The sequence below is a fragment of the Manis javanica genome, chromosome 8 (genome assembly GCF_040802235.1).
Source record: "Manis javanica isolate MJ-LG chromosome 8, MJ_LKY, whole genome shotgun sequence".
In the NCBI taxonomy this organism is placed as follows: Eukaryota; Metazoa; Chordata; class Mammalia; order Pholidota; family Manidae; genus Manis; species Manis javanica.
Genome location: NC_133163.1, coordinates 111,476,599 through 111,503,436, shown reverse-complemented (window position 1 = coordinate 111,503,436; position 26,838 = coordinate 111,476,599). Strand labels below are relative to the sequence as shown.

The following is a 26,838-nucleotide window of genomic DNA, read 5'->3' as shown; positions in this document are numbered from 1 at the left end:
AGCGACAGGAGTCACTTCCTACACACTATGCCTCTGGCTTCTGCAATGCCTTGGCCAGGCAGGGTCCTTGGACAAATGCCTTCACGTAAATATATCTAGCTAGGTTGTATTTTACTAAAGGCTACCTGTGCACAGGAAAAGGGCAATTTCCATAACCAATTCTCCTCACTCAGTAAAGATGCACTTAACTGGTCAGGAGGCCTTAGAAAGTGAAGACACACAAAAGGCTGCAGGTTCAATGACTCCAATAGTTGTAACACAAGTCTGGGCTAATAGCTCTTTGGGAATGGTGTTTTATAATATGTAGGGCAATGAATAAGCTCTTCCCCAAAACAGTGATGCCAGGTTAACTGCAGTCATGTTATAAAAAGGAATGATGCAAAGCTTACACCAAAAGGCAGGCGACTGAGACTCCATCGCCGGTGCACCAGCACTTCCATGACTGAGACTCCATCGCCGGTACACCAGCACTTCCATGACATTTAACTAAACCCAAAGACATAATTGATGCAAAAGTTACCATGCCTCTTACAGAACAAAACACAAATATGTTATCCTACCTACAGAGACAAGCATCAAAGTAGAAAGATCTACTTCCTAAACCACAGTACTGACTGTATGCTAGTCTTTCCCAGTCCTCTTGGGAAATGTCCCTTATGGACTCCAACCCTGCCTAGTGACCGGATCTCACTTAAGTCAACACAACCTACCTCCACTGTGAGGTGGGGCCCTGGGTCCCCACAAGGGAAGAAGACTTACCGGACTGCCTACAGGACACACACCCCAAGCAGAGAGCTCAGAGCAGACATGAGACTGCCAAGGTCACCAGCATTCACTTTGCCCCATGGGTACTTAACCTGGGCTGTGCATTAGAGTCACCTGGGGATCTGTTAAGATAAATAGGAAGGCCTGGGCTGTGTGGAACAGGAGTGGCATTTCAGATTTAACTAGTCTCAGGTGCAGCCAGGTACGGGCGTGGTTTAAAAGCTCCCAGGTGAGCATGATGAGCAGTCAAAATCATGACTCACTGGCTGGTCCCCAGCAAGAAGCCAGCTTGTAGCTAGAGGGGCACAGAACTAGATAAAGATGGCTGATGTGGCTGGTCCAAGGACAGCTCTGCCATTTGCTGCCAGCATCAGAGTCCACACCTCCTACCCCCTGCAGACCTCACTCATGAACACAGGACCAAGCCTGTGTAAGGCCTGCACCACTCAGCTTCCCATCCATCTCTCCTTCCTACAGCCACTCACAATGCCAGCCTCCTCCCTGGGGAGAAGCCCAACCCACAACCAACCGTAAGGGAGCACAGGGAGCAGCAAAACATGCCCTCAGTGGGCTCCCCATGAGCATCCCAGTCACTACCATCTTTAGGCTTACGAGAAATACAGTGAGCACCTACTTTTATTATCCCATCATACAGATGAGCAAAGTGAGGCACGGACAGGTAAGAACTTACCCAATGTCTCACAGCAAGTAGTGTCAAGAGAACCAGGACTCAAATCCAGGTGGTGGGGCTCTAGGTCTTTGCTTCTGACTATTCTGCTACTCAGAAAGCATCTAATTACATTGAATATCCAGATCAGCTGACAGAGAGGGAATGTTACCAAGTGGAAGCACGAAGTCTTAAAAGCCCTGAATTTGATGTCTTGAAAACCAACTTCATCAGTCCAGCTGGGGAAAATTTGATTTTTACCCACAGTTCATGTGGAAAGATCTCTGGTTTCAGGGACCATCTATTCATTCATATACATTTGCAGGGCCCCTATTATAGGTCAGGTACAGGGCTGGGCACTGGTGGCATAGAGACACAGGTCATACACTCCAGATACCTTTCTAATAGCTCATGTGATCCTGGCGCATCAGGACAACCTCCTTCCCATAGGGTAAGTCCCCCCGATGCTAACCTGCTCTGGCAGACAATGTGGGAGGCCTCTGAGAGCAGCTGTCTGTGGACCTGACAGGTTGGTGGTTATGATACTTAGTGGTTTTAAAGAACAGCATCCACCCTCCACGCTAGATCCTCTAAATCAGTCTCCAGGAAAGGGCCCAGGCACTGCTTATCCATTTCTACAGCTGTTTTGAGAACCAGTGTTCAAAGGATGAAAGTAAGGTGCAAAATCCAGAAACCACATACATGATGAGTTTTTGAAGATGAAAAAAGCAACTGTATTTAGCCTGGATACAAGATGGCATGACAGATGGGAATGGGACATAGGGGCTTCCTGGTGGAAGGTGTTTCTGTATTGCTGTGGGGTGCCAGGGAACAGGACTGGGACCAATGGGCAGGCAATAGTTGGGGGCAACAACTCATAAGAGGAGTCCTGGCCCCTTCCATTTGGAAATCTCCACAGCTCCCCCTAAGCCTGATTATCATGCTCCGAAAAGTTGCAGACTAAATGGCTTACAGCTCAGATAATTCAACAGGAGACAGTTATCCATGCAATAAAACCTGCTATTTTAAATTCACAGCCACAAACTACTTTTAATCCTCTGGACAAGATACCACCTAAAGTCATGTACTCATTACTGTGTACATTTGGGGAGTGGTGATGTTTTAGAAATGCATATTCCTGGGCCTCACCCCAGACATCTGCACTTTAAATAATCATCTGGGGTGATTCAACCTCTGGTGCAACTGATGAGTGGACGCCCCTTTTAGAAAACTAAAAGCTAAGCCTGATACAAAGACTAACCTTCCCTGACCACCGTGATCATCCTTCTAAGCCTCTAAAATGAGTAACACTTATTTTAAGCTTATTATACAAGCTCATATTGTTTTACTTCATATGCAGACATAGGTATAGGTGTAAATGTTAACCTCCCCAACCAGCAGGATGACATCTTACACCCCTCTGTAAACTCAGAAAACACCAAGCAAGATATCTCATACACAAGGGTGTTTTCTAAATGACCAATTAACACATACTCAACTAATTTTTAAAAGGACTGGCTAGTCATTATAACCTAAAGTGACATGATACTCTATTGAAAATATTTTATCAACTCAAATTTCATTACCTTTTAAAGTAAGCATTTAAAAGTTTTTAAATACAATTCAACTAATTGGCAGGGTACCTTCTCTGGCCCATGACTTCACTGTGAATAAATTCTGGACCACAAGGCTTTCAACATGTCTGCTAGGAAATGAGTCAGCATTTTGAATTTCCCAGTGTTATAAAGCTGATTGGTTTTAATGTTCTTCAACTGGGTGTCCTAACATTAAATATCTGAAGAGAGCAAAGCTGGAGCAACAAGGAACCTCAAGGAGCCCTGGTGGAGGTCTGTCTTTTGGGAAGTAACCTGACAGAGACATGGAACCCCTGGAGAGGTCAGAAATAAAGAGCAAGAGAACACTGCATGAAGACGGAAGGGTCCTCCCAGGGTTGGGCACTGGTAAGCAGCCAGCTCTGCTCCTTCTGTAAGCAAGCCGCTAAAGAAGACTCCAGAAAACATCACACCAGCAGCTTCCCAGCGGTCTTCAAGCCTGTTTCAGACATGCTAAAGTCTAAGGCGGTGCCATACAACAGAAATGCAAGCCCCATATGTGACTTTAATTTTCCAGTAGCCTCATTTTTAAAAGTAAAAAAGGTGAACTTAATTTATTCTATTTAATCCAATATATCTGAAACATTATTTCAGTATTTAATCAATACAAAAAAATCTTTAATGAGTTTTTTTACATTCTTTTTGTATGCCAAGTCTTTGAAATCTGGTGAATGAATATTCTACATTTACAGCACATATCTCTATTTGGATGCTAAATCCTCACTGGAATGGCTTGATCTATATTTCCATTTTATAACATTTATAGCTGAGAAGACTGATTATTCATATACCCAAGTTATTCTAAATACACTTAAAAGATTTCCAATAACCAAATTGAGAACCTGGCTTTAAACTTAAATAAACTAAATAAAATAAGAGGTTCAGTTCCTTAGACCCACTAGCCACATTTCAAGTGTTCCGTAGCCATACGTGGCCAGCGGCTACCATAATCAGCCAGGACAGGTATGAGGTATCTTCTTTACAAATTACTATATGCCAAAAACTTCCTTTCCTTAATCATCAGTAGGTATAAGGGAGCTCAAAGGACAAAAGCATGTGGGGTTTGTTGTTGGGAATAGCTGCAGGCCTTTTTGATTCTAGAACAGTGTGTCAGTATAACGTCCTAAGGATGAGCGGGTGTCCACCATGAACCAGAGGAGGGAAGTGGAAGAAAGGTCCCTAGAGTACCCACTGTGGGCCAAGCATTGTACTGAGGACAGAATGGCCACCATCCCATTTGGTCCCCTCATCGTGTGGGTGACGTCATTCAGTAAATTTTACAGATAAGGAATCTAAGATCGGCCACAATGGAGAACCTATCCAAGGCACCACAACTTTCCAGGGAGAACCTTTCTCACTGTGTCACATCAATATCCAAGACTAAGAGAAGGGAGGAAAAGCATAAGTCATGCGGTGTCCTCCCTACAGAAATACGAGGGAGAATCCAAGACCGGTCAGAATGCAGGCAACCAGAGATGACGCAGCCAAGACACTCAGCCAGCCACATGCTGGTCTGAAAATTAAAGTGGATGGTCAGGTGGACCAGAAGGTAATGGGGAGGGAAAGGTCTGGTAACCCTATTCTACATTTTTGTCCCACTAAATAGGTAATTCCGCCAATGGTGCCACCTCACTGCCCACTGGGCCACTGGCACTGTTGTGGCCAAGAGTCAGGTGCCCAATGTCTACCACCAGGGCTTGGAGCCCTCAGAAGCTTTTCTTAGCTCTAAATTCAGAAACCTCCACCCAGACTGAATCCAGTCTTTCCAGAACCCAGATGCCAAGCCTGGGGTTCCCATTGTAAGGTGGGATCAGTCAAGGAAAACAATTTTCTGATCAAGTAATTGAAGCAACTTCCAAGAGGAAATTTGTATATATGAACAATCATCTAACTCAGTTTCTTGCAGAGTCCTTATTAAGGCCATGGTAAAACAATTTTCTAAGCTTCATTGGGTATTAAAGGAAGCATAATATGTTTGATCTAAAAGACATATAAAGTTTTACCCCTTCCTCTAGAGAAAGCCCAGAAACTAAGCTGATGAGGAAACAAGATCCTTCCTGATTCTGACTGGAGAGGAAAAAAGAGAAAAAAGTGTTGAACAAATCAAGTCAGGAGGGAGGGAGAACAATTAAGTGATTTTAATTAATTTATAGAGGCACGGTGAGTCAAATCCAAAGAGTGAGGATCACATAGAAACCATCAGCTGCACAATTATCCCAAGACCTTCCTGCCTTAGGGGAGAAGGAGGAGGCTTGGCCAACAGGTGTCCCTAGAGTGGATGCCATATCCAAGGCATTCCCCAACTCGAGCCCCAAAAGCTGTTTTTGTAACTTGATGATCAGCATATATAGGGATTGGCTAGATGTCTGAGTCAGGCTGCAATTAGTGCCTGGCGAGGGTGTTCTGGGCATGGGAAGAGAAGAAATGGTAGCGTGGAACAGGGAGGAGAGCAGAGCCTCCAAATCATGGGGTTACAGAACTCTAGTCCAACCTCTATCTTCAGATGAAGATCCAGTGGCCAGAGAGCAGAGCCAACTGTCTAAGGTCAATGTCTACACTGGAAGATAGGAGCCCCTAGAAGCTAAGGGCAAGTCCTTATTCCAGGATACTTAAGCCACACTCACCAGGACAAAGGAGCACAGCGGTTCCTTTAAGGTCAAATGATAAATAAGCCTCTCACAGCCACCTGAAAACCAGCGCTTTAGAATATAACCATCAAGGAAGATAATGCTCTATCTTCCAGTTTCCTGGGAGGGCAAGGGACTAACTTCAGCTGTCACTGACTCCAAATTGCAACCCTACCTCCAGTAGCAGACATGATAAATTTAGCCATTTTATCTTGAAGACATGAATATAACGCATTATATACACTTAGCTATAGAAAGGAATAGGAGCTCTTTCCACCTTTGCAATCTCTCGCTTTGCAATCCTTGCAGCAGGCTACGTGTGATGTAAATCCCTCTCTGGGTTAAGGCTTGCTCAATAATAAAACTGTTCTCTGTCTCTCCTGACTTTGTGGAGAGTATTCTGGGCTGGGAAGGGATTTTGTTTTTAATTCTATTTCCCCAACATTCCTCACAGAGTCACCCCAATCTACCCACACCTGATCTCCTTAAAGTTATTTTTAAGCCATTTTCAAGTAAAGTGATATAAAGTGTGGTTTTATGTTGTGATTTACCCTATGGGCAGTCAAGGGTGCCCCTACAACTCACTCAGAGGGCCTAAAAGAAAAGTTGGAACTTGGTCTTCTGTATGTAGCTTGGGGACGATTAAACCCCATGCACCCCAAGGACCACAAATTCCAGGCATGGAAACAGTCCCACCAGGCCACAGAGCCCCTGAGCTGGCTGGCTCTAGCCCTTTGTACATACTGTGCCCTCTGCCAGGAAAGCCTGGCAGCTGCCTCTCCGACTGCGTAACCCCTATCAGAGCAGGAGGCCTGTCTTTCCTGCTCAGTGTGTTCCCCAGCACAGAGCAAGACATGAATGAATGGAAACCTTTAACTCCACTCTCTTCTTCTCCCTCAAAGTCAATACTATTATAACATTCAGTTTGTTTCAGTTGGAAACATTTGTTCCACCAGGAAATGTTTCTCAAACAGAGAGCTCTGTTTCAACTGGTACAATGAAAAAGTCCTTTCAAGAGGACAATGCTCACCAAACATTTTTAACTATCACACAGCCAGCAGAAACACAGGTGAAAAACATCCAAGCCTTTCTTAGCTGAGCTCTTGCAATGATACACACTCAGCAGAAACCTGTCTCTCTGCAAGGCCCTCAGCTGGTTTTAGCACCTCTCCCACCTTTTCCTTCAAAGATCCATTGCTGTCTATCTTTGACAGGAACATGACTGTCATAGGCATTCTTCAGAGAAAGTGCTCTTAAATTGACTCCTTTCTCAAGTCACAACCAGAACACACTTCTGTGGAGCCCAGTCTTTGGTGAGCTGCACAGTCCTATGCATCCAGACTCCGGGCCTACTGTTAATTATTCCTGAGCACTAATGGACATCTGACTTTATTTATCCCATTGACTTGGCCTGGGTTACCAGAACGAGAAACCAACCCAGTGTGAAATGCTTTGGGAAATGACCCACCTGACTGCACGTTCAAACAGCTTTGGCTGCTTGAGAATTAGGCAGCAGGAGTTCTCAAACTGTGCTGTGCATTAGAATATTCTGCAGAATTTGTGCAAACACCGGTTCTTAGGCCCCTGCCTCAGAGTTACAATTCAGTAGGTGGAGGATGCGGCTCCCTTTCTAGTAAGTTCCCAGCTGATGCTGAGGCTGCTGGTCTTGGGACCACATTTTGAGTAGCGTGATGAACATAGATCTCAGCCACCAGTTGAACAACACAGCTAGACCTGGCTTCTTATCAGACTGATAAGGCCTCGGCAAGGTCAAGCCCAGTGGTTCTCAAACCCAAATCTCAAATACTGGTATTCTACCATTGAAATCAAAGTATGAGATTTCCCTCCAGTTTTCAAATCAAATTAAACCTCTGGTACCACTAACTAGCTACTTCAAGTATAATGAGAAAGGACTCAATTTCTCAACAAATTATATGTTTTTTGTTAAGACTTCATTGAGACCAACCAATGTGACATATGATTAAGAATTTGTAGTGGCCTGGCTGACACAGCCACCACCACATGGAAGAAAACCGAAATTCAGTGCACTTGGCCTCTAGCTCAAGCTGGGCCCCTCCAAGGTATCTCCTTTCACCACTGCAGCCAGATGCCCTAATCGTTGAACAACATGCCCTTTGGCTACTGGAGAAAAGAAGAGCTCAGTTGCCCTCAAACTCAATCCACTAGATAAAATTAAAAAGGCACATATATTAAACCTTCCTTTAACCAAGGCAATATGTATGTAATCTATTGCTAAACCATTTGCTATCACATTACAGCCTTCAGATTTTACACATAAGCAATTAGGCATCACCAAAATGGCTACATCCTCTCCATGCTGCTGCACCGAAGGCCTTTAGGATTCCCTCTTCAAGCTAAAAGAATCATAAAGTTTCAGCCTTCCCACAATGTAATTTTAAAAATGTAATATGGTCCTGACCCTGTGGACCCTGGCAGAAACATAGAAATCCATGTCCCAGCTTTGAACACAAACATTCTGCCCACATCCAGTGCACAGATTTCCCTGTCCTATGTGCCTTAAGTCACTTGATCTGGTGCCTCCAGCCAAAAGCAGCCTGGTGTCGCATCCCCCAAAATGGGGATATTTATAGACTTGTGATTTTTTCTTCCCCAACTCTTATCCCTCATATGCATAAGATGGACTTAAGAAATGAAACCCGCAGATTAAAATATTTCAATTTCTTTAAAAAAACACATACACACAATGTTAGCTTTAAAAGGGGGTAGAGCTGGCACATCTGGCTCCTATTATTGTACAGCTTCACATTCTCAGCATCTTCCCTCCCAGAGAGAAGGCAACAGAGCACAGGAACAAAGGCCAGAAGAACCCCGATCCCTGGACTCTGACCCAGATTCTGCCACTAACCCAGTGTGTGACCTTGACCATAGCTCCTGACCTCTCCAGGGTTCAGTGTCCCCAAGAGTCTGCCAGGTCACAGCATGAGTGCAAACAAGTAACATGTTTCAGGTGTTGATGAATTTAGAATGACCTTCACTTTTCTGCTTGATTTTATGTGCAAAGATTCCAGTTCTCCTGGGAGAAGACAGCCACTGTTCTTTCTCTCTGGGGACATCCCCATTCCCCTCCTCCCTGCCCTTCACTTTCCCAAGCCCGGCGGTCTCTCTGCCTCCCCAGTTCAGTTTCTCCTAACAGGGCTGGGATGAGAAAAGAGCCTCCAGGAGAGTTTCCCAAATGGGCACTGAGCCCTCTCCAACTGGTGTCTAGCACAGCAGGCCTTTCGTTCCTCAAATAAGCTTCTAATTGTCTTTTCAGAAATGTGTGTGGACGCTTATTTCAAGCCATTTGGCAAGTGTGTCCAAGGGTATTTTCTCTGACATTGTACTTGGAGAAGGAGGATTTAAGAGTTAGATAGGGGAGCATTAGAAAAATCACCCTATGTTCCTGTTCTTGGATGGAGATAAAACAACTTCCTCAGGCACCCACCACTGGTACAATGCAAGCCCCACAGGTCTCCAAGACCTCACAATCGCTGGCTTTTACATGCGGACCTGAATCTACTCGCAGGATCAGGGGGAAGGTGTCTGTGGATAAAATGAAACTTCCTGTGTCCAGGATTCTCACCTGGCCCTGGTTGACTAGTTCACTGCACACACGTGGGTACTACATGGATGTTGACTCTATATAAAGAGCTCCGCCAAGTGCTCTGGGTGCGACACAGTGGCAGGGCTGCAAGGCTGCAAGAGAGCAAAGCAGAGGCTGGAGTGGGTGGCAGCGCCGAGGACAGAGGCCCAGAGGATGGCTGTGCAGGACGGCTATGCAGGCAGAGAGACCCAGAGGATGGCTGTGTGGAATGACTGTACAGAGAGGCCCAGAGGATGGCTGTGCAGACAGAGGGGCCCAGAGGCTGAGACCCGCTTGCTGCATGCAGACTTGCTCTGAGTGAATGGTATTCTAGTGACTGACCTGCCACTTTGAGAATAAAGTTGCGTATAACTCTTTAACCCCAAGAACGTTTTGCTGTCAATTTCTTTGGTCACATTGAATCCACAGCGAACTCACCCGGGGCTGAAACCCACTGGCAAGACAGTGTCTTAGCAGGGTCAATGGGCGCCAAAATTATGAAACACATGGGTGGTCCCAGCAGTGCTCTCCTGTCACCAGGCATCACTCTGCCCAGGTGCAACATTAACAGAACAGTGAGGGCCCTGACATCAGGCTGGGAACAGATTCTAGAGAGAGAATCAGGATGGAGATATGGAACAAGCACTCAATCTGGAGTCAGAAACCTGAGTTCAAATCCCTGTCTTACCCCCTCCACTCTGGTTTAAAATGTTGACAGGTGTCCTTGCCCTAGAGGTAAGTCTTTCCCCAAATTTATTATGCCAACACATTCATCTCAGGATCTTATTAAAATGCTGATTTCGGTATGTTGGGGTGAACTTGGAGAGTTCCAGGTTCCAGGCAGTGCTGCATTGCTAGTCCATAGATCAACTTGAAAGAGCAAAGGACAAAGATTTATGATCAAATCCGGTGTTTCCCTAACATCCCTGGTAAGAATCACATGGGATAACTGATAACTGCACAGATTCCAGCACCTTCAACCAGACAGGGCAAGCCAGGTGAATGGTAAATTTAACAAGTAATCAGGTGAGTCTTATTATCAGAGAAGTTCAGGAAGCCGCGTCAGCTCCGAATCTCTCATTTAAAGCTCCCACATGGAGGGTCGGAGCCCTCGTTTCCTTTCCATGTATCTGTTCAGTTAAATCTATTAACCTGGCTCCTGCTCCAGAAGAAGGGGGTGGGGGTGCGCATAGCACACACTTGGACAGCTGAAGGCTCTCCCAAACTTCTCCAAGTCTTGGTGCACTTGGAGAACGATCAGGGCCTGAGCTCTGCAGCCGCTGAGGGGCTGAGGAACCACTGCCGACATCACTGCCTGAGCACATCTATAAGCCACACCTCAGCCCCTGGCTGGACATCCCTGCTCCCACTTCAGCCTCATCAGTCAGCGAGCAAAACCAACCAGCACAACCCCCTAATACATCCTGCGTTGTGCGTAAGATGATCCAAAGCGAGATGAGAAATGAATAAACTCCTATCCTGAGGTTGTCTTTAAGGCTGGTTTTCACCAACAGCACAGAGGTGAAAAATACAGGCATCCATTTGCTCAACCTCTATAACATCACCACTAACTACCATGTGTCCAGAGGCATGAACAGCCTGCTTTACATTCATCTCATTGAATCATGGCAACAAATCTTTGATTTGTCTGTTTTACTGAGGATACCAAGGCTGACAGAGGTTAGGTGACTTGGTCCTGCTATGCCCAAGGTCCTGCTATGAATGGTGGCCACTGAATAATAGGCTCTCACACGTGGATGACCCTTTGCAACTCACCCCTCTTCTGCTTTGTTTTAATGCCTCCAGCCCCCTACACACCCTCCCAGACTGCGGTCCACAAGGGCAGGTCTCAGGTGTGTTATGCTCTGGGCTGTAACCACCTTGCACCACACAGACACTCAGGAAAAGTTTTGCCAAACTGATGAAGACTTCAACGCCAGGGCTCCTCCACAATAACAGAACCACAACAAGCATACAGTGCGCCCTGCTTTAAAACACTCCCAAGTAATAAAATAGGAATTTTATCAGACACAATTTAGAGAAAGGGCAGTGGTAGGGCCCTTGCTTGGGGGTCAGAAGGCCTGAAGGATCCTTCTCCCACTGCCACCACCTTACCAACACCTGGACAAGCCACTTAATGTCTCTGCACCTCAATTTCTCTGTATCTAATGGCTCTGCACCTCAATTTCTCCATCAACATGATGGTTTAATTCATCCCCCAAACCTTTGTGAACTCCCACTATGGACTAGATATGGAGCTAAGAAGAAAATGACCAAGAGGAATGGCTGAAAGGCCAATTCCATCCCTCAGTAGCCCTGTGCCAATTCCACTCCTCCTGCCCCACCAGGCACCGGGATAAGGCACACAGAGCAGTTTTCAAACAAGTGTGAAACGAATTGGTCCTGGGGAATCATTTCCATCACAAAAAGAAACTTTCCTTAGCAAACTAATTCACAAAATGGATGGCTCAAGTGACAAGTTCCCCAATATACTTTTTGAGTGGGTTATTGAAGTATTACTATGCACAGTAAATTTCACCCTTTTTAGATGTACGGTTCTATTCATTTTGACAAACACATGCAGCAGTTCCTGCTGTAGTTTTAAAAATAGTTCATCACAAACTTTTTAAGAATACATTTTATAAAGTGATGTGGGCATGCATGTGCCAATGATACAAAATTAATTTTAGCTTCTCTTTCTAAAAGTGAAGGTCCCCATTCTGCCAGAAGGAAGAACACAGCACTGAAACTCTTCTCTCCAGAGAGGAAAACAATCAATTTGAAGAAATATCTTTAAGACATAGAGCACAGAATACCAAGATGTACTGGTCAATGCAATTGAATCCCCTTTATGAGTAGGAGTCCCTCCATCCAGCCCTCCCTCTCTCATATGAAGGCATTTACCAATCTTTTTAATATGCACACAGAGCCCAAGAGCACAACCGTATTTTACCAAAGGTCATCCTTAACCACCTGTGCAGCTTAAAACTACAAAGCCTCCTTGAATGAACTCCAAAAATCTATAGTACGTTTCACATATTATCAGCATTCCAAAGGAATTTACGTGGTCAAGGCACATAACTTTTGTTTTAAGACTTATCTTACAATGAATTGTATAAACTTATGTAAAAAAAGGGAGGGGCTTGGGGGATGAGGGAGGTAATTATTCAAATAGAACTGTGTTTATCCCTGCTTCAGAATGAGGTTCTGGTAATTTCAGACTAGACAACAGCATTATGAGCAAGAAAATGGGAATAATTTTTTTGTTTCTTTACTGCAGAGTAATTACTGCCATAAACAATCAATCTAACATGTTTACACCCTTACTACGTGGATAGCTTCTGGTATAAAGAACTGATTTCCAAGCCTGCGCTCAGGAACATCCTGACTTTGGTTTAACTTCTGGTATAATCTTCTGATTATGAAAACCACACATTTTTGAGCTCCACACAAACGTACCAAATTAGAATCTCTGGGCATAAGGCAGGTAGTGTTTGACCTTGATCCCAGGTAGCTCTAATGGTGGTGACTAAGGACCACACTCTAAGTAATGCAGCCGGAGCTAAAAGAGCCTGGGTTTTGTTACATCATCACTAAAATAAAGATGGTAAAATAACTTGGACACTGATTTTCAGTGTGGGTTATAATCTATAGGTTAAAGACCACAGCTTAGAAATATTTTCACTTTTCAGATAGACCGTCATTGTAGTATCAACAGATCAAACTACACAGTGACGATTCTTCATTCATGGTTGGTTGCCTGCTCTCAGTGCGGTCCCCAGAGCAGCAGCTCAGGAGTCCTGAGTCCCACCTTAGAGAGAAAATCCCTGGGGGTGGGGCCAAGAGCCTACACTTTAAAATATCTCCAGATGATCCTTCTGCACTGCGCATGCCCCAGCATGTTTTAGTTAATGTAAATACATTTTATAACAATAAATACTTACCACATATTTTCTGGCTTTGTCCTCTTGCTGGTTTTATTTTTGTTTTGATAAAGGATGTAATGTTTATTTAAGACCACCTCTTTCACCTTCTCTCCTGTCTCCTCCCCACTGTGGCACGAGGTACATCTGTGCAGCACAGAACATTCAAGACAGATTTATTTCCCACCAGCTGAGGTTCAGTTAGCACAGCCTGGGCAGCCAGAGAGCTCAGACCCTGCCCTTCAGCATGGTGGCAGGGATAATATATAAGGTGATCCCGTTGGGCTCTAAGCACCCCCTGATTCCAGTGAGCACCTTTCCATGATGCCTCCTAGGGCTTCCTATATGCCAGCCAGCAGACAAAAACATCAGATGGGAACTTGGTAGTGTTGGTACCATGCCCCTGGTAGAGTGTATTCATTCTCATACTTTGGAGTGTATCAAAATCTCCCGGGAAACAATACAACACAGACTCCTTGGCTGCAACCTCAGCTTCTGATTCAGTAATATTCTAGAGGGTCTCCCAAGTCTGTATTTTCAACAAGTTTCTCAGGAGATTCTTATATGTATCAATGTTTGAGAATCAGTGGTGTTATGGAAGAAACATATGGGATGGTGTAGAAAATCTAAGCTTGGGTCAAATTTATCCAGTAAGCCTTAGTGTGTAAACGTTGGTACACATCAACTTCCTCAAAGTAGAAATACCACCTGCCTTGTAGGGCTTTTGTGACGGCAATATATATGCAAGACTTAGGAAAATGCAAAGTGCCAAGTAGGTCAGTAAAACTGGCAGGTACAGAATTCCATAACTATTAGGGACTAGGGTCCCCTTAGCCTAAAAAGGTTACTTCACCAGCAAGCATTCCATGTCAGATTCAGATTCTGAGGCATAAGTCAGTTGACAGTCTGTGCTGTGTTGATTTGTGCCCCTCAAAATATGCTAGAGCCCTAACTGCCAGTACCTCAGAATGTGACCTTATTTGGAAACAGGGTCTATACAGAGGTAATAAGTTAAAATGAGGCCATCAGGGTGGGCCCCCATCCAGTATGACTGGTGTCCTTGCAAAAAGGAAAATTTTGAACACAGAAACAGACACGCACAGGGAGAAGACAGACATCCACAAGCCAAGGAGGGAGGCCTGGCCCTGATTCTTCCCTCAGAGCCCACCGAGCCCTCAGAAAGAGCCAGCCTGCTGACACTTTGATCTCAGACTTCTATCTTCTGGAACTGAGACAACACATCTCTGTTGTTTACGCCTCCAGGCTGTGGTACTGCGTAAAGGCGGCCCTAACAAACTCGCACAATCCATCAGCTTCCAATTCAAAAGGAAAGTTCCTTTTGTGAAGGACATGTGGACCTACCTGATGCTTCTCAGATTCCACAGGGCTTGTTCTAATATCTTCACCGGGTACATTTACATAAACTTCACGCAAGTTGCATAGAAACTACTTGTCAGGTTAGCGCCCGCTTGGAGGGAACAGGACATCACTCAAGCTCTGCTGTGCAGAGCCTGTAGCAACGGTCACAGAATCAGAGTTCCAGACACCTGCAAGCTCACTAGCAAGCACTGGCAAGTGACTTACCAAGTGATGCCCCTTACAAAACTGTCCAAGCCCATCCCTGCACAGCCAACTTCCTTTCTCCTGTCAGAGCAGCTTTCCTGCTCGGCTCCCAGCTACCAGCTGGTCTGGAGCTGGCGAGCCACCCTCAGCGCTCAGACACCAAGGGATTCTAATCAAGAGGACCTGGGAAAGGCCCTCAAGAGATGATTTCTCACACTGAATGCAGCTTTCCTTCTCACGTAAGTAGGACAGAACACATTGGGAAAATGCCTCTGAAGAAAATAAAAGGCCCTTTCGATATGCATTAAGACTGGAACCCTACAGGGTCTTATTCAGTAACTTGAGGGGCTCTGGGGGAACAAGGAGCAGACTGACCCTGTTGAGATGGTTGTCCTGCAGCAGAAAGGAACCACCTCTGTGTGTCCAGTGCACAGACCAGCAGACATTCCCCCCATGGGGTGACTGTCCCCAGGGCCCTTACTGCCGCTGCCCCCTACACACCGTTGTTGGGCAACCTCTCCTAGGAGCCACCCTAGGGAAATTTTTTTAAAAAACAACAACATAGGTGTCCAGGTCCCACTCTCAGAGATTTCAAGTCAGTGAGTTCATCAAGGTTTAGGAACCAGTGTTCCTATTTCTGATGCACACCTGGGACCAAGAACCATGGCCATGAATTAAAGTCAAGGTCCAACCAGACATCCCAGTGAAAGGAGAAAGTACACGGTGGTGGTCAGGAGAGTGGAATTCCAGTCCAGCTTTGCCAAGTGATGCCCGTAAGTCTCATCTTTCTGAGATGCAGTTCTTTCCCTGACAAAGGGAAAAACTGACCTAGAACCAGTCAGGCCTCCCTTTTTAAGAAATAAACTTCCCTGGAATCACCCTAAAATGTCCCATAAAGACATGTGCCCTTCCTTCTTATATGGACTAGACCTTTGTGCTTTATGCTTTGTGCCTGTACCTTAGGCTGCCCTTGAATGACGTGTTACCCTTTAACCCTGTGGGGAAGGGCCCAGGAGTGACAGGTGCTGAGCCCAAAAGACAGTCCTTCAAGGAGAAAACTAAACCTCTTCAAGTGGCCTCAATGGAATCTCTCAAACCCAGGAATAACCCACATTCCCCATACAAGATTTGCCATGCATGACCTCAGGCCACACTCAGGAATATCTTCACTTTCGACAAGCTAGGTCCTGGACAAGGGTGTCAAGTAATTAAATGGGCTATCTTAAAGTAACGCAAACAGAAAGAGAAGAGAGGGGTCTTAATTTAAGCACACAAAGCTTGGTGGCTCTCCACCTTGGGTGCCTGAGAGAGTACTGCTGCGGGAACCGCGGAACACGCCCGCCCATCTGCAGGAATTCACTCCGCCATGGGCTCAAACACTGCATGAGAAAAAAGGACATCGCGCCATGAGGTCACGTGGGCTCTGGGGATGAGTGACACACCAGAACAATCCACAGGAACATTAAGGTCAATGGTAAACACTTCAGACAAGTGAATTTACTGTCTTCAACCCAGTGACAACAGTTCCCCAACAGACTGCTGAAGTGCCCCTAGGGCTTCAGAGATAAAAGTAAGAGGGGAATCATTTATCTCCATCTAGCTGTCCCTGCAGGGACCTTCTATCACTCAGCAAGTATTTAGCAAGGGTGTGCTTCATTCACTCACTACTTGAATTTCTAACTCTCAGCACATTACCTCAAAACTACTGCCCTGTGAGACACCACTTCTGTACCTCGTTATTATCCTCCTTAGATCCAACCTGGGCAAGATTACTTCTCCCTCACCCAAGGCAAACTTGCTGGTTACACAGGTAGTCTTCAATTACTCATTAAAATTTTTTTTTTGCTGAGGACCCACTGTGTGCTGGGCATTGTTGGAGACAGTTGGAGACACAGCACCAGATGATTTCTCATGGATCTCATATTGTATAGTGCTATGACACAGGCAATAGATAATTATGAACAATAAATGATATGAAAATTAAAAAGGAAGAGGTTGAGGCAGAGGCTGGGGGATGCCAGCCCATGCAGAGGGGACACTGGAGCAAATTCTTAAATGAAGGGAAGCGGAGAGAGTGCCTCCAGTGCCTTGAGAACCAGGGTGCGGAGAACAGGGGAGCTAGAGTCCCAGTGGCCTTGGGCCTGGAGGGGGGACCAGGTGGGGATGGGGCATGGAAGGTGGGTGCAGGAAGTGTGGTTTCGGGGAATGGGTGGGCAAAAACTGGACTCGAGTGGGTTCGGGACAGGATGAGGGAGGAAGTGGAGCAGAACGCCTGACAATTCTTTCAGAAGCATTTACTACAAGGGAGGCAGAATCTAAGGGCAGCTGACGGGATTCGGGGTCGCGGTGTGTCCTGGCTGCTGCTTTCCTCAGGATGACAGGTACTATAGCTTTTCTGTCATGGGGATCGTCCGTCAGAGGGAACAGTGGCAATGCAGAAGGGGCAGGACATACAGACAGGGTGAGAGCCCTGCGTGCCCACAGAGCGCGGCTCCAGTGCCCAGGGGCATGCGATGCTGTGTGGCTACACTGCAGGCTGGCAGCAGACTCGCCACGGGAAGGTGATGAAACTAGTTTCTAACTGCTTTTTCTCAATGAAATAGACCAAGTCATCAGCCAAGAGTGGGCTGGGCATAGAAACATATGGACCCAGCTGTGCCAAGAGACCCCTTAAGGTTTGTGGTCATAAATCAAAAGGGAGATGACACAGAAGGCTGCGTGTTTTCTCCAGCCATGTTCATCGACCTGAGGCAGGAGCAGGGTGGGCGGACGGTGGGTTTTCTCAAGACAGTGAGATGAAGGGAGAAAAGGTCAAGGGAGCTGAGGGAGTCTGCAGGCAGGGTAAGCTGAGAGCTGGGGGTGGGGGTGTCATGAGGACAAGAAAGAGAAAATGGACAATGAGAAGAGTCACCAGGATAGAGCCCCTTGCAGGGTGAAGGCTGAGTGGGGCTGGAAAGTGGAGAAGAGAGTAAGATGAAAGAGAAGAAGTGGGGGTCTGCCTGGAATGCTTGTCAAGGTTTCGGTGGAGGTATATTTATAGGTAATGATGAGGTCTATAACCATGTTTTTCAAGTGACAGGTTGCAAGTTTAGTGAGTAGGGAAATCAATTTAGTGGGTCATGATCGGCAATTTTTTTTAATGAGACAAAAGGTCTAAGAGCACATTATACCTAGTAAGTGTACATACTGTTTTGGGAGAAGAGTTTCAGTCACATGATGTTTTTGTACTGGGTTATCCTGGAAGATGTATTTCTCCCATGGATTGGGGTTACAGATAAAAACTTCAAGGACACTAGGGCAGAGTGTCTCAACCTTGGCACTGCTGACATTTTAGGCCACATAATTCTTAGGGAGCTGCCCCATGCATCCTAGGATTTTGGCAGCATCCCTGCTAAATGCCAGTGGCACCCCTCCCATCCTCCCTCCCAGTGACAGAGAAAAATGTCTCTAGATGTTGCCAAACAGCCTCTGGGTGCTCCAGAGAGAACTGTGGGGAGATGGCTGAGGGAGAGTAGAGAAAAGGATGACTGGGAGTTAGTTGGTCAAGGGATTGAGCTGAGTGGACAATCTGCAAAGATGCCCAAGTCACCAAAATGTTGACAGCAACATTCTACTCTGTTTAAAACTTCTGATTATCAGGAAAACTAATAAAACATATAGAATTAAGCAGGCAAAAATATTTTTAAACATGTTTATAAAATTCTATTCTCTTTCCTGTAAATTAAGGTATATAAAAGTATAAAATAATAAACTAACCTATAGCCCCAAATTATTTTAACAAACATATGGTTTGTTAGATATAGTTTGTGACATAAGGATTACAGAAGGAAAAGCACACTGCATTTATTGTGGCATATATGGAGACGTCACTGTCTTGATATTGATTTGAATATTTAGAAAAATATAAATGCAAATATATATCCGATAAATCACAATTTAGGCAGTAATAAGATTTATAATGTTTTCTTCTTGTGAGAGAAATATACCCTAAAATAGCTATAAAAACTTGGAAAATACCAAAAAGTATTTTAAAAATTTTAGAACATCTATTATCTCACTACCCAGAAAAAAAAAAGTGTTTGGTTGGCTCCTTTCTGGCAAAAATAAATAAATAATGATTTTGAAACCTGATGCGAAGAGGTACTATGGGCCATATGAGGGAAAGTGACCCAGGCAACTACAGATAGTGCTGTCTACACTGGCTACACATTAGAATTCCCTGCAGAACTTGCCCACAGTGTCCATATCCCACCGACCCAGCCACAGCAGAGTGCCTAGATGATGCCAACGCGCAGCCCCAGCAGAGAGCCCCACAGAAGGGACACACTCCTAGTGAGCCCCGCTTAAGTACGACCTCCTTTATGAAACTTCTCTTCCACTTCACTTTTTTTCATACACCTCACTACTGCTACCCATTTTGCTATGCTATAACTTACATGTGAAATCATTAGAAACAAATAAAATGCACAATAATTGAGAGGCTAAAAAGAGAACAAGTTTTCATCTGCTAAAGAATTTTAGAATTAGGAGATTAGCGGGGAGGGGAGTCTTTCAGGGAAACTTCTTACTGAGCTTTGGGTCATCCCAGCCCCTTAAGGACATCCAGACAAGTGAGGGTCCCCAAGGACAGCCAAGCATTTACGTGTCACTAGTAAGCACTGTTAGAAATGTGGCCTCTCTGGCAACACTGTAATAAACCCTTGTTGAAATTCATGGCTATTGCACTTAATTTCCCCCCAAAAATGCACCAATGATCAGATTACAATGCAATTTAAACAACATGTATCATCTGGCCACCATCTTCTTCATAATACCATTTATATGTATACAACTTTAAATTAAAAGATATCAATGGCATCAAATCCTGAATATGTACGTATGCATGATGAAGCAGCAATAAAAACAAAAACAGGAACCAGAGATCCTCTAACAGTCCTCTCGGCTTTTCCAAGAGAATCCATTCCAGATATTCAAAACAATATCCATTAACTGACTTTCAATGTTGATCGAACAAACATCTATCGATAAAATATTGCTAAATCTCCTAACACATACACCAGATACAGACAACAGTTATATAGTATAATCCAAATATTTATTCTTCCCAGCTTGATGAAATTGATAACATTGAGCTAACTTGCCTTGATTGGCCTTCTAATTTTCATCTGTGATAGGGTAGAGTACTGGCTGGCCAAGCACACAAGAACTGCAAATCTGCGCAAGCTATCTCCTCTAAACCAGTGGTTCTTAAAGTGTGGTCCATGACCAGCTTGATCAGCATACTTAGGAACTTGGTAAAAATGCAGATTGTCAGTCCCTACCCAAGACTTGCAGAATCTTCAATTCTGGCCCAATGATCTGGGTTTTAACAAGCCCTCTGGGTGATTCTGATGCACTCGAATCCAACCACGGTTCTCAAATTGTACAGCAGAGTCCCAGCTTCCAACAGGTGAAGATTCTGAGTCTCCCAGCAGGATTTACAAGGTCACTTGGTATGTAGTTTTAAAAATGTCGATGGAGATTCCACTGTTCTTGAAAGTTTAGTTTTACTGGTAACTGCCAAGAACTCATAAGTTCTATCAAGTTTCAAAACTCACAGCAAGAGGCAGGATTGAAAGTGATACAGATGAGGCAATCAGCTAAGCTGGAGGGTAATGTGGAAGGAGACCTGGGTTCAGTCGCCAGCCCAGCCATTAAGCAGCACCTCTCTGGGCTTCAGATAGGAAAACCAAGTCTGAGAACAGGCCGCTGATATCGAGGAAGACGGCACTTTGCCAAAACACCTCCCCTGCTAGGACTGCCACTGGTCTTCTCCCAGAATGGGATCACAGAAAGTCAGGGAAAGGGGAGTGCTTGCTAAGAGTTTTCATGATCTCTTATTTTCACTACTCTCTGGGGGCACAGAGGTAAACAGCTTTTCCTGAAGCCATCCTTTACATGGAAGGAATTTACTCAAAATTGGCAAACCTCAGGATTTGTGAAGATAATTATCTGAAAGTTTCCAAGATGGAGATTGCTGCAGAAGGCATCAGAGAAAGCAGGCATGATATTGCTCAGCTTTTGTTTCCAAAATGATTCCATATCAGTTTCTAACCAAGTAACATTTTTAAGTGTTCTTCTTATAGAAAAGCTAACATGTTTGAGCAAGTAAACCAATCGAGGTGTATAGGGAGCAAGTTAATCACCACCCCTTTCCCACAGCCAATTTTAAACAATATTGAGTTTTGTGTGTCTTTCCCCATTTTTCTCCAAGGTCATACACATAGAGCTGCTTCTTTTTAAAAATCAGAACAGGATCACACTACATATGATACTGTGCAACTGGATTTTATTTACATTTACTGTATCATGCACATCTGTGGGGAACATGGAAATGCCTACAGCCAGGATCCTCACCTGACCCTAAACTACCTGATGATGTAATTGGCCTCCTGCCAGGCTACTGCTTCCACACCTGTAGGCAATAAGCTGTTTTTGATTGAGTCACTATACAAAGAGCTCTGTCCAGGGCTCTGAGCAGAGGCACATTACAGACCTGCACACTGATGGATGTAGATGTGATTCTAGTGCTCCACCTATGCTTTGAGAATAAAGCTTGGTATAAACCCTTTTACCCAAGAACATTCCATTGTCATTTCTCAGTCTCCCTGAATCCATAGTGAACTTGCCTGGGGCTGAAACCCTCAGGCAAGGCAACATCTCTTGCCAAAAAATCCTTAGTATGGCTATACCCTACTTTATTTCTCCTACTGATTAACATTCATGCTGCTTCTAGGTTATTTACTTTAATAATCCTGCAATAAACATCCTCACACACAGATCCTTAATGTTTATGTTTTCTATTTCTGCAAGACGGGACTCCAAATATGGAACTGCCACGTCATATTGTCATGCACCTACAAAACTTTTGCAGAAACCATCTGTTTTCCCTAAATGCTACAATTCATATTCCTACCAAAGAGTTGCCCCAACACATCTAATAAAGGATGTCACCACTCTTTTAAAAAGTGGGTCAGTTGCATAGACAGAAAACTAATCTCTTTGTTTTTTCATTTTCATTTGCCTGACCATTAGGGAGGTTGAGAATTTTTCCCATGTTTATTGACCATTTGTAATTCTTCTTTTGGGGATTGCCTGTTCATATCCTTTGCTCATCTTTCTATAGTGTTGTCCTTCAAATACTATTTAATCACACACTCATCTCCCACCCTAATCTATTAGATAGAGAAAGTATGAAAGAGTGTCATCCCTTTGGAATTCTATGTGTGTGGTAAGGATCAGGGATGTCTTCTTAGTAGCAAGTACATTGGAAGCCTCAAAACCAAATGCTGAATAAGTGAATAGCAGACTTAAGAGAAATTCATTTGTTAAGACTGAAGCTATAAAAGTAAAAGGAAACACAAATATTAGTTACTTTTCTGTGTATTCAGAACAGCATCACTTTGGATGAAATTAAATTGTTGGTTAAGGAAAAAACAACACTATGGTCTTGGCACTGACTCTGAAAATTCCCTATGAAATGGGGGGCAAATGAGCCCAACCCTAATTCACAGTTCTGGGTGACATATCAAGGCTTTCACAACCAAAATACTTTGTACCCAGCCTTGTCCACCATTTCTCATTCAAATGGCACCTCCCACTGAGCCAAAGGTTGTGAGGATGGTGAATGAACAGGAGAAACCTACTCTAAACATTTTGTTTCTTTTTTGTTGTTTGGTTTTTTTTGACTCCACCCCCTCGAAGATTTTTTTGCCTCTCAAAATCTCCCGCTTACTGGGAAGAGCAGTGTTGGGAGGGCCTGCAGGGGGAGTCTGACAATTCAGATTCTTTAACTATTTTAACTTGAGGCAAAATGGGTGGTTATACCCACCATTTATCCCCATTATTTGTAATAGTTCTTTCGGCATTTGTTTTAACTAGTCTGCTTATTATATACAAAAGTAATAGGATTGAAAGTTCTGGGAGAAAGTGCTGTAATTAAAAAGGTACCAGTTGGGTATGTTAAGCTGTAATTCTAGTCCTCTTTATTAAGTTTTCCTCCTTGTCTTTAAAATTCCTTAGACCCAATAAAAATAACTGAATTATTTAACTCTTTTAGTACTTCCTGTATTGGCTAAACACCACCCCAAATCTCCAAGAAAACATTATGACTCAAAAGTTCTGGGGCAATAATGTCACAGATCACAAGTTTTAGACGCTGCTCCAAGAGTCTAGGCATGCCACACCACAACACGCACAACACAAAACAAGGCCCGGTAAATTGACAGACAGCTCTTCAAAACTTATAAGCATTTTCTAACCTTTTGAAGTGACAACATCTTCTTCAGGAAATAAAGGAAGAACTTTCATCAAACCATGAAGTTGTAATAAGAATCAGTCAGGAGGCAACAAAGCACAATTTATGACACTTTGTTAAGACAGGCATAAGAAACCAGATAAATATTAAAGCAATGAACTTGGGAATGAAGATTACAGGGTTTGCAATAAAACTTCTTTAATTTTTTATTTCTACTTTACTAAGAAAACTTTTTTAAAGTTAATTTCTATTATATAACATCTAGCACAGGCACAAAAGTATGTGACATATATAGTTATGTAGCATAATGCTAAAATGAATAAATACATGCTTACATGTATTTTTTTTTTTCAGAGTTGCTGAAAGTTTAGATTGTTCATGACTTGTAACCATCCTTAACTGCCCTTGGGGATGAATGATCTGCTGGGAGTGAGGGTTGGAGGAGCAGGGGAATCAGTATAATTCTGAGGTATTAAAGATAGAAACTGGACTAGGAAAACACACACACACATACATCTTTCTAAAACCTGACTTCACCTAAAAAATACTCTGGGGAACAGTGTTTGAAAAACCCTGCACAAGTAAGTTTGACAGTAAGTGAATACAAGACACACACCAATATGCCTATACCTGTAAAGAATATCCCCATCCAACAGGGTCAAGTGCACTTTCCCTTCGGAGGTTGAAGCACAACATCAATGCCAAAAATGCAAATAACTCAACTATTTCCTTAATAATGAGTGGCTACAAAGGCTGAGAGAAAACAGTGACTTGCCCAGTCCAAGAAGGCTTGTGTTTCTGCAATTCAAGGTACCACCTCTAAGCCTGGGAACCTCACAGTATAGATGGGCATTTTCTGCAGCTGATTTCTCTCCAAAATTGGTTATGCTAACTTTAGATAAGCACACCTTGGACTCTGGGTGTTTTCCACAATTCTTGGACTCAATGAAACAGAAAATAGCATTCATGCAGATATCCCTACTCTCTTAAGGCTATTTGTCATTTCGACTGCCCCGATTTTCCCATAGACATCCCAAATCGGCATCAAAGAAGATAACATCTTGTAAACTCCATGACTGACATTCACCCTGGGGGCATTTAATGAGGTGGAGGAGGAAGAACCGGTCTAATCCCTGACATCAGGGAGCCTATCTCCCAGAAGAAAGCTTCCCCCCATCTCCGCCCACCCCACCCCCACTTCTGTGATCCCTTGAATTCTCTCCAGTGATGAAGCCCCAAGTGCTGACATGACCTCAATACTATGGCATCATTTCAGTAAGACACCAAGGAAAAAGACTGGCACATTCCTGCACTCAGCGGATTGTAGGTCAGCACACACGCCCTTCCCTTGCCCCTTCACAAAGCAGAGACCATAGTCTCTTTAAAAAAAAAAATGAAGGTTCCCCACGGCCTGACTTCCAAGAGGTCGCTGACTCCAAGCTCTGGAGTAGAAAGGACAGCGGGCAACCTACGGATGCCACAACGCAGTGCACCCAGGCACGCGTAGAAGCCAAAGTAGGTGGTACTTAGAGCCCCAGGGGGGCTGTAATTTTTGTATTTTGGGTCGATTTCACCAGGACATCGTCCCTACCCTCCTGTTCTTTAACTGTGTCTTGGACAACGCCGAGAACTTGAGCTCATTCCTCTCTCATCTTCTGGAAAAGACTGGAGATTAATTTTCACCGCGAGACCCAGGGATTCTGAATCAGCTCCCTATCCCCGAATCACCGCAGCTCCTCACAGGCAGCAAAATTCCAAGTTTCCCCACGCGTCTCCTGAAGCCCCAACTTCTGGAAACGCCCCCCTCACCTCGCCTCCGAGAGCTGGCATCGCAGCGAGGGCTGGGCACGCAGTCGCGGGCGCTGCTGCTGCCGCCGCCACCGCCCGGGAGGGATAAGAGGCTCCGGCTGGTCTTCGGCCCCGGGGCGGCCCCAAGCCAGGCCCTCGGCCCGGATCCGCTAACCCGGGCGCCTCCCCCTGCTCGGGGAGTGAGCTCCCGCGCCCTGCGGGGCGCCCAGGCGAACCCCCGGGCCCGGAGAACGCTCGGCACCCGGCGCCGGGCGTGTGGGTGCCGCCGAGCGCCCGACTCCGGCGGAGCGCCGGGGCGGCGGGGACGGGGGTCGTGCTCCGAGCGCGAACGCCGCGTCTCGGCGGGACGGGGGAGGGGGTGAGCGGGGCGCGCAGTCCCCGACCGCGGCTCCCGGCCCCCCACCCGCACCGGGCGGGCCTGGCCCGCGCTGCAGCCCGCGCGCCCTTGCGGGGACAGCCGCCGTGCGCGCCCTGCGCCGCCGCCTCCGTGCCGACCTCGGCGCGCAGATTCCCGGAGCAAACCGCTCCTGTCCCTTCTGCGGGGGCGCCGCGCTTTCCCAGGGCCCCGGAAACTGGTCGGTCCCTGCCCTCCGCAGCCCAGACCCACTGAAAATATGGCGCCCTCCAACGTCGTTCTTCAATCCCCTCAGGGAACCCCGAATTGCCGGTCTCCAGAACCCCCAGCTCCCAGTGGGCGCGAAATTTCAGCTCGTGGGGCCGAGGAAGGAGAGGGCACCGCTCTTCCAGTGCGAGGGCAGCGGCTCTGAATCCAAATCCTCCTCTGGCTCTCGGCCAGGCGCTGTCCCCTTCCCTCAGCGACCAGCACTTTGCTGGTGGCGAGATTGCCAAGTAAAGGGGAGTCGTGGAATCGGCAGGTCTGAGAGTCCAGGACTAGATGAGCAGGAGCTCCGCACCCGCGGGCTGTCTTTGCCTGGAGCCTCGGACCGAGACTTGTTTGCAAAGTGGCGCTGGAGTCGGGACGGCCAGCGCTGGAATGAAGCCGCTCCGCCCGCGCCAACTCTCCTGGTGCGGGGGCCCAGCCGGGGCCGCGGGGACACTCCATGCAGACGGGGCCGCTTTTCAAAGCCCAGTTACCGGAAACCCGGCGGGAGCCCCGGAGGGGGTCCGGCTGACCACCGCCAGGAACCCTTTCTCGAGAGCCGGCTGCAGGGCTGTTTGCAAACAGCTCTGCGCCCAGGTCGAATGCAGTAAAACATACATATGCAATAGACAGGTGCATGAATTTTATTTTATTTTTATTTTCTGCAAAAAGCCCTCCTAGAACATCATATCTGGGAGCTTTGCGGGGTTTTTTTCTGCATTGGTATCACTCATGGTATGAAAAAGGGAAGGAAAAACCACCCACATTTTCCTTCTGTAGAGGGGAGGAAAAAGACACGAGAAATTCATGCAACGTGCAAGCAGCTGGAGGAAGAGGAAAACCCGACTGAGCCGTGCGCCTTACCGGGGGATGCATTTACTGTCTCATTGCAGAGCGCCTGCCCTGGAGTGCAGCCGGCGTCCCCCCGCACGCCCGGCGACCGCTCCGCTCCCGCAGCTGCCTCGGCCGCTGCCGCCGCTGCTGGCTCCCGGCGCGGAACAAGAGCCGACGGCGAGCGCGAGCGCGAGCGCACGGCCCGCGAGCGCCGGGAGGGCAGGAAGCGCGTCATCACTCGGGGACGGCGCGGCTCCGGTCCAGCCCGGCGTCGCGCGGCACGCGGGCTGGGCCAGCACGGGCGTCCGTGGGCCTCTCCTGGGCAATGCCCCGCGGCCGGAGGCGGGGAGGGTCCGCGAGGGGAGGCGACGCGCCGGCCGATCTCTCTCGGGGAGAAGGGGGCGCAGGGTGCCCTCGGCTCCCCAGAACTCGGGCTCCGCTTAGGGGTGCAGGAACCGAGGCGTCCATGTAATGGGGCCCTGGGCCCCCAGAGCGCCCCCCGACGGCGACGGGCCAGGCCCCGAAGGGAGCGCGGT

At 46.1% G+C, this 26,838-nt stretch overlaps 1 protein-coding gene across 4 annotated transcripts in view; it reads right to left on the bottom strand.

The window, feature by feature from the left end:
• The window catches only part of TLN2 (talin 2), a 440,089-nt gene extending 413,660 nt beyond the window's left edge, over window positions 1-26,429 (bottom strand). For 3 of the 4 annotated variants that reach the window (XM_073211935.1, XM_073211941.1, XM_073211942.1), the window contains exon 1: window positions 26,333-26,347. The gene's annotated coding sequence lies outside the window, so the exon portion shown is untranslated. Of the gene's footprint in view, window positions 1-26,332 lie in introns of all 4 variants that reach the window. The other variant, XM_073211939.1, reaches the window with a different exon arrangement.
• Window positions 26,430-26,838: the final 409 nt, after the last annotated feature.